This window comes from Artemia sp. Qi Xiang Cuo, chromosome 15, assembly GCF_049724085.1.
Source record: "Artemia sp. Qi Xiang Cuo chromosome 15, ASM4972408v1, whole genome shotgun sequence".
NCBI classification, from domain to species: Eukaryota; Metazoa; Arthropoda; class Branchiopoda; order Anostraca; family Artemiidae; genus Artemia; species Artemia sp. Qi Xiang Cuo.
The window spans coordinates 50026818-50035251 of NC_142808.1; the positions used below are offsets into that span (position 1 = coordinate 50026818).

An 8434-nucleotide genomic window follows, 5' to 3' on the forward strand; every position below is an offset into this window, starting at 1 on the left:
GCTATCCGATCAAGGGGCAATCGTGACATTCCCCCTGTGCAATGAAGGATTTTCTGTGAACATTAGGACGTTAACAAAGCGTTCCCGCAGTGGCAGTATCGTAACCAATGAGGTTTATCCGAGGTGTGATTATTGCTAGTTGAAAACTTTACCCAATACCCCGCCTAGATGATGTGAAATACCGTCAGCTAAGGCAATTTTTGAAGAACCCTTCAGGGTTCAACTAGAGGCCTGATTTAGGTTGAAATGATGTAATTTAATCTAAGAAAAGTTTTTAAGACCCGTGTTTTTGTACAAAATTTTGATTTTATAAGAAATTATTCCTGTTCAACCAAACTTGGAATATCAAGAACTTGTACCTGTAGCAAGTTTTGTGAATCTGTCCAGATAGAAAGGTGTTAGGCTATAGAAAATTATAAAATGACTTTGACCTATAAAAAGTACCCTAAACTGCAATTTAACCTTGGGTTGGTAATACCAGTGGTTAAAAGGACTAGGCTATCTACCTGGCAGGGTTGACACCGTCAGTAAGACTTTACTAAATCTAGTAAATTTGAAGGATCTAGCAAATTTCCCGAAAACTAGTAACAAGTCATGATTTAGAGTAAACAAAACTTTTTTTTTATTTTCCATGAATTCAGGAGAAAAAATTATCGCAAAAATATGACAGTTTACAATTTTTGCTTGTCTGTTTTACAATTTTGCTTGTCTGTCTGAGAGACAAACAAGCAGTTACCTATGTAGGAAAAATTTACTAGATCGCATCTGTTTTCACTAAATGCTCAAAAAAAAAGTTTTGCACCATCAAGTATCGATTTTTACTATAGGAGGATAATCAATACGATTTTCACAATCTTTTTTCCTTTTTTCTTCTTTCTTTTCCTCTTTTCTTTCGTTTTCATAGTATGATTGAACATTCTAGAAATCTACAAGTTATATATATATATATATATATATATATATATATATATATATATATATATATATATATATATATAATGTTAAATTTCTACTTACTTTTAATTTCTCTCAGCAGGCTCCTTTTTCCTCAATAAAAATTATTAAACTGAGGAGATTCGCCTAATCACCTTGGGTGGTTGGCTTTTGTTTTGATTCCAATAGATTCCCAATTTGGCGACCTTTAGACGCCGGAAGTGAATTGTCTGTTTATGAGAATAGGTGACTGCTTGTCTGTCTCTGAGACAGGCAAGCAAAATTGTAAAACAGACAAGCAAAAATTGTAAATTGTCATATGTTTACGACAATTTTTTTCCCTGAATTCAAGAAAAATAAAAAAAAAGTTTTGTTTACTATAAATCATGACTTTTTACTAGATTTCGGGAAAGTTACTAGATCCTCTAAATTTACTCGATTTTTAGTTTTTTTTTCTAGATCCAGTAAAATCCAACTGACGGCGGCAACCCTGATTTTCATAAACAGATACTTCATTTTCGGCGTTTAAAGGTCGACAAAATCAGCTTTCTGTGTATCAAATCTTACCAACTAAAAACGAAGCTATAATGACACTTGGATTTGTGATGATTGGGGATCTATTGGAATCAAAACAAAATCCAACCACCCAAGGTGATTAGGTGAATATCCTCAGTTTGAAAATTTTATTGAGGAAAAAGGAGCGTGCTGAGAGAAATTAAAAGTAAGTAGAAATGTTACATTATATATATATATATATATATATATATATATATATATATATATATATATATATATATATATATATATATATATATATATATATATATATATATATATATATATATCCAAAAAAAGGATTTTTGAACTTCTAGGTTTCCGGAATTTTCAATCATGCTAAGAAAACGAAAGAAAAGAGGAAAAGAGAAAAAAAAAGAAGAAAAAAGGATTGTGAAAATGGTATCGATTATCCTCGAATAGTAAAAATCAATGCTTGATGGTGCGCGTGCGGCGTAGGCGCACGCACAAAAATTTTGTTTGAGTATTTAGTAAAAACAGATGCGATCTAGTAAATTTTTCCTCTCCGATTTATTAAATTCTTCCTGGTCAGCGTGGCAACCCTGCTACCTGGTATTGCCTGATAAGTTTTTGTAGGCCTATGCTATGCAGACAATTTACCCCCCTTCTAATGGTTCCAGATATGGCCCTGAACAATATAGCCTGCTTTTTTATTGTTCCTTTGCTAATACAGGTTTGCTGTACCCATAAAAATCACTTTAGGCTATAAGGGGTTTCAAAGAAATTGTGGAATAAATATTATATAAAATGTAGGTAAACATGAAGAAAACTATGGTAATGTAAAATTTTGGGTAGTTTGGAACAAAATAGTCTTAAATCTACTGCAGGCAAGTAGGCTACATTAAAAAAAACTAACGTCTTCTTTCTCTTTAAAGTCTAATAATTTGCAATATCTGGAAATGGACACATTAAAAGGTTACTGTAATTAGGTCTGCGAACAAAATCCATATGAATGTGGCATTTTAAATTCTTTTGGTATGATAATGCTTCTCTGTGTTCTGAAAAATAGAAGCATGTATAAATTCACCTAAATATGTAACTACAAGTAGCAAGGATAAATTCACCTAAAAATAGGTATAAATATGCATCGGTAAAATACAAAAAATGCATAGGCACACTATTCGGCACACTGTAAGGGGGGGGGGGTCTTCTCATGGTGATGACTCCATGCCCAAACTCAGCCATGAGACCCGAGTACCCCTAAATAAGCCTCAATAGACGAAATGAACCAAGTGAGAGAGATATCTTGACAAAATCCTAATCATCGTGATAAAATATACAAGACAACACAGGTATAAGAAAAACTAAGATTTTATTATTAAAGAAGAGAACTTTTTAGTTAATAGTTATTTCATAATAAATCAAAATTCGATAATGATTATTCACAATCAAAGATCAATTCTTGTTCATATAATTGCTAGAAGTAAAATTTATTATTATTAAAGGAAAGCAAGCATTATAACTAATATATTAAGACTAATATGTTCCTGCTTAAAAGAATCTAAGAATAATATTAAAGAATGGGATATATACCCATTTACTAGGATTTTAACATAATAAAATTAAGAAAGAGCAAGGAACACATTAGACTTACATTCTACATGCATACGAGAAGCTTGAGCAAAGCCAAAAACCCAACTGACTTCTCCCGTCAGTGTCACCCTATATCAAAAGATATGTTCCCCTTATTTGTCAAACAAACGTAGCTAACTTCAATCATTCTAAGAAAGGTTTTCTATTGCGAAATAAGGAAATTGTGTACAGGGAAAGGATTACAAAGATAAATTCATTGAGTTCAACATACCCTGAAAGGACATTGCCTTAAGCCGGATTCATAGCAACCTGATATTAATGCTAAAATTAGAAGGACATTTCTTACAACACTAAGATGTTTCAAAGTCAATTCGCCTTCTGGTGATTTATTTTAAGAGAAAATGGGGATTTTGTATTACGTTTAGTGGAAACCCTGGGCAGTTGGGGACTGAGTTCGCACGGACCTCTGTCCACACATTGAAGTTTTTTCCTCTGGGCCCCTTTTATGTGTCACATATTTTTCAAATGAAAGAAAAAAGTATAGAATTTGATGTTGTTAAGACAATAGTGGGACACGTAAAATTGATCATTGGACTCTCTTGAAAAAATTAATTTCTTGATAAACTTACATGTTTGAAATATTACGGAAGAATTGTGCCTAAAATCCCAAGCATATGAGAAAGTTGAGTGTATACTTTATCATTTTGCAGTTTTCTTTATCCTGATGCATTTTGTTTTTGAAAATACTCTGTAATTATTAAATACTGATTTTTGAATTGAACTAGGAATCAAATCAAATTTCTGAAACTTAGATTAAGTCACAAAGGCTAGTCTTAAAAAGTGAAATGCCCTTGGTGACCACACACTTCATCAAGTCAATTGCGTTGGCAACATATCAAACTAAAAATTCCTTCACTACCGCTAAGCTTCTTGGAATATTTAAATAGGGGGCCCTTTGGCTACAGCAATTGATCGACCACTCAGTTACATTACAATTGTTTTTTGGCCTAATTACTGAATATTTATGTTATTTTCTGCGGATGTAGTTTTTGTACCATGTCATTAAAGATGCCATTGAATTGCTGCTCATTGAATATGTTTTCCCATCATATGATTTTTTCGCCTGCATTTACTTGATTGAAAACTGAATTCCTTATTGCTTTCGAACCTTGTTAAAAAAAAGCCGATAAGGATATACTAGAATTTATTTTTATACTTAAGTCAACTCTAATAATTTTCACAGCTCTGGCCTCTCCTAATATCGATTCAATCTTTCACCTTGTTCTAAAGATTACCTTGAGAAGTGGCCATTGATGAGTCTTAACCAGGGTTGCCACCGTCCGGGATTAATCCCGGTTTTCTGGGAATTTTTTTTGTAGTAAGGGAATTTTTTGTCAGAAAACCGGGATTCTTTGCTAAAAACCAGGATTTTTTTCATTAAAAAAAATTTTCAACGATTTTGGCTGATAAGACGTAAATGATGTGAGAAGTCAGTACGACTAGTACTTGAAGAAACGGTCTTGATTAGTGGTCAGACAAGTAACCCTGGAAAATGCAGGATAATTGAAGTCATATATGAACAAAAGTTCAATCTTTTCAAAAATTGACAGTAATTGTGACATGTGGTACACCTTCCAGGGGTTTCTAAATTAGCTATGTTTGTAGTGAAGTAGACGTGATCAGTGTTGTTATTCGCCTAGTTGCCTACAGTTTTTCAGTTGAAAAGTTGCCGGCTAAGTATTTGTTGTTAGCTTTTGCAGGTTACATCCGGGTAAGCTAATTTTAAGCGGGTAAGAGATGCTAGAAGGCACTCTTGGATCGGTACAATAAAGAGCCAAGTCCTAGGTGTTCTTGAGTTCCCATTCTCTTATGGCCATCATTCTTCCTTCTTGTAGGAACAGTATTTTCATTTCAGTTTAGAAGGTTCTTCTAAAATGAGAAGTTTTGAGATCAAAAATAAAGAAAATATATCTATTAGAACTGCCTCATTAGTAATTTGGAGTTAAGGTTTTGTTTGAGCAAGGAATGATTTTGATTTAAATGGAACGAATTTTATAGAAAACAGCAAACTAGCAAATAAGTAATGTAGGTGCCATTAATCAATGCCATCGGGGCTTTCAATAACATCTGCCATGATTTCTGCGAATCAATGAATATTCTTCGGCAAGCGTACATTAAAATACGAGGAATTAAATAAAAAAAATAGTTTTTTCAATATTTAAACTTTAGTTTGTTGGGGTTGTGGAGCAAAAAAAGGTACCTAGGTTAGGTTATGTATTTAATTTATACTATGCTTTACCCCCAGCCCCACCCCTCCTAATGTGCAAATATATAACCCAAATTTGTTTCTAAGCTATTGTATTTTCATCATATTTTGATTTACTTCATTAGCATTAACCAAACTTCACCTCTCGCGTGTTTTCTGGCTAATACGTAATTACTGATTGTATTTAGTGAGAGTTCCTAAGAAGACATTCAATTATAAAACATTTTTTAATTCTATTGATTCTATTTCAAGAGCCTTCATACAGGGTTCCTAATTGTTCAAGCATTAGAAGTTGTAAAGATATGCCTGAATATTTAAACAAATTTACTAGGCTATCCCTAATTTGAGCAAAATATCTCTTCCGTTAAATTTTCTTCGCCTACCTAACAGCTTCCCAAGACTGTAAAAAGATCCTAAACTGCAATTTAAAATATTAAGCCTACCGAAAATATTACACGGGTGAAGAACCAGAATAATAATTGTGAGGGAAGGGGAATACGTTTGAGGGGAGAAGGTGGCATGACAAATACAACTCTCAGATAATGAAGAACTTAATTTTTACACACCAAATGAAACAAAATTTAAACGGTAAGAATTCGTGGAAAAAAGATCGGTGCTTTCCGATTATGTCGGTCTTTCTAAAAAGTCCAGTTTGGTTAATGCTAATGAAATAAAATAAAATAGGATGAATATATAATAGTTTAGAAACAAATTTCGGCTATATATTTGCACATTAGGAGGGTTGGGGCTGGGGGTAGATAATATCATATATTAAATACGTAACCTAACCTAACCTAGGTACCTCCCCCTCCCCAAACCCCCCGAAAATACAGTTTAATATCGTATACACAATGAAAACCACGCTATCATTGCCTACTTTGTAGTGGTTAACACGTCAAAAACAGGTTTTATCATTGCCTACTCTATAGCGGTTAACCCGAAAGGCCCACACAATGGGAAAGTACCAAAAGATCAGTTCTTCAATATATCATGCGTACACTCATTAGGTGTTAAAAATTAATACAGTGTGTCCGAAACCAAAGTAGCAAAAAAAAAAAAAAAATAAAATTTACGATTCGGCTTTCAAAATAATTCTTCTCTAGATGTTCAATTTCAGAACCCAAAATCCAAATGAAAAATCCAACTTCAAATAAAATTCTTAAATAGTTTTTACCACGACCACGAATGATGTAGAATCGTATAGCATTAGGAATACTACATTTGAATCCAAATTGTTTAGTCTCATTTCAGAAAGAGAATACTTTTGTAAAAACCTGTTTGAAGAACAAGAACCGTCTATCATTTTAATGCATAGTAACACAACAGACAAAAATTAACGAGCAAGAGAGTAAGGCAGTAAAAAAATGTATAGAGAGTAAAGTAATATTCGCTAGGGATGGATAGTCATTAGTGATAGATCACTGGGGGTGGTAACGTGATTGGGTGATTTTCGGGGAACAATATTTTTTTTCGGGGAGCCACAGAGATTTCGGGGAAATCCCCAAAAATGCGGGGATATTAGAAGCCCTGAACGCTGCGCAACCTTATTTCTGTAAATTTAAACGGGAATATTGGCCTATATACCTAAAATGAAGATTAAAAACTAAAACTAAAAAAAATACGAACATTTCCCGCATTTTTGACCCTTAAAACTTTAGCAGAAGTCAGAATTTGCCTCAAACTTACAGGGTTCTTATTTGAGATCCCCAAAACGTATTTAAACTTTTTCAGCTTTTGACGATCTTTTGGGAAGCAAATGTCTTATTTACCTGGTCTAATCGGTACTTCCAATGCTATATATAATAGAAATATCAAAACAAAAATGTAAGGCAACGTAATTCAGCCAGGGGGGGCAGCCATCCCCCCTCCCTGCCCCCCCCCCCCTTATGAGCGCCCATGTGCCAAAGGCAAAAACCTTGTTAATTCCATGCATTTTGGTGCAAAATAGTCTTAAATCCACTGTAGGCATTTACATTTTTATAAAAATAATTTCTTGTTTGTCTTTAAAGTCTAAAAATCTCCAATGTCTGGAAATGAATACATAATACAGAAACTGTAATTATTTAATTGAAACCTACATTAATTCAAAAACGTTCAAAAATTAAATAAAAAAACAAGTTTTTTTAACTGAAACTAAGGAACGACATTAAAACTTAAAACGAACAGAAATTATTCCGTATATGAAAGGGGCTGTCCCCTCCTCAACGCCTCGCTCTTTGCGCTAAAGTTTGACTTTCTCACAACTCTATTTTTTTAAACAATAAAATACTTTAGCGTAAAGAGCGAGCCCCTTTCATATACAGCCCCTTTCATATACAGAATAATTTCTGTTCGTTTTAAGTTTTAACGTCGTTCCTTACTTTCAGTTAAAAAAAAAACTTGTTTTTTTTTATTTAATTCAACTCAGGAAAGGATAAAACTGACCCTGTACTGGTTAGTGGTGTCTATAGAATCCCGTGTTCATGTGGACAATTTTATATTGGTAGGACCCATCAACAACTAGGTGAACTTTTGCAAAAACACAAAATTTCAATAGATAAGTCCCTGAGATTAAAAAATAACAATGACAACTTTGATTTGGCATTGGCTCTGCATATTTTCAAAAATCCGACCCATCTGGTTCTTTTTGACAAGACAACCTTAATATCTACTGTAAATGGCCTACCACAAACTTTTAAAGAGGTAATTGAGATAAAAAAATACATAAACCAAAATTTAGCAATGAATAGAGATACTGCAGACATTTCATTAAGCCCAATTTATGACAGTTTAATTTTGAAGGACTCAATCAATACTTTCGCCTGGTATAACTTCAAAGAACCTATTTGCCCATCAAATGATGAACAAATTTGTTCATCATTTGGCCAGCTAAAGCTATAGCAAAACAAACGATTATTGCTCAATCATCTTGGTAGATTTTTTTTTCATTGATTCCAACCTGGTCCTTATTTAGTTTTTTTTCGGTCGTTGTCAAGTAAACTTCGAAAGATTCAATTTTCTTTGGTTTCTTTTTCTTTTCTTTCTTTTTTGTTTAGCACTGAGGACGACTCGGCGGAGGTCCTTGTCGAAATATTTGCTTATTTCTTCTTCTTCATGGTTCACCACTGGCTGACAAAATCCTGATTT

General features: G+C 33.3%; 1 non-coding gene and 1 pseudogene across 1 annotated transcript; both read left to right on the forward strand.

The window, feature by feature from the left end:
• Positions 1-77: 77 nt before the first annotated feature.
• On the forward strand, positions 78-219 carry LOC148943797 (U4 spliceosomal RNA). Its single transcript, XR_016143036.1, has one exon. It is a non-coding gene; the product is annotated as a U4 spliceosomal RNA (small nuclear RNA).
• Positions 220-4282: 4063 nt separating this feature from the next.
• Positions 4283-4400, forward strand: LOC148943798 (U5 spliceosomal RNA; annotated as a pseudogene).
• The last annotated feature ends 4034 nt before the right edge of the window (positions 4401-8434 follow it).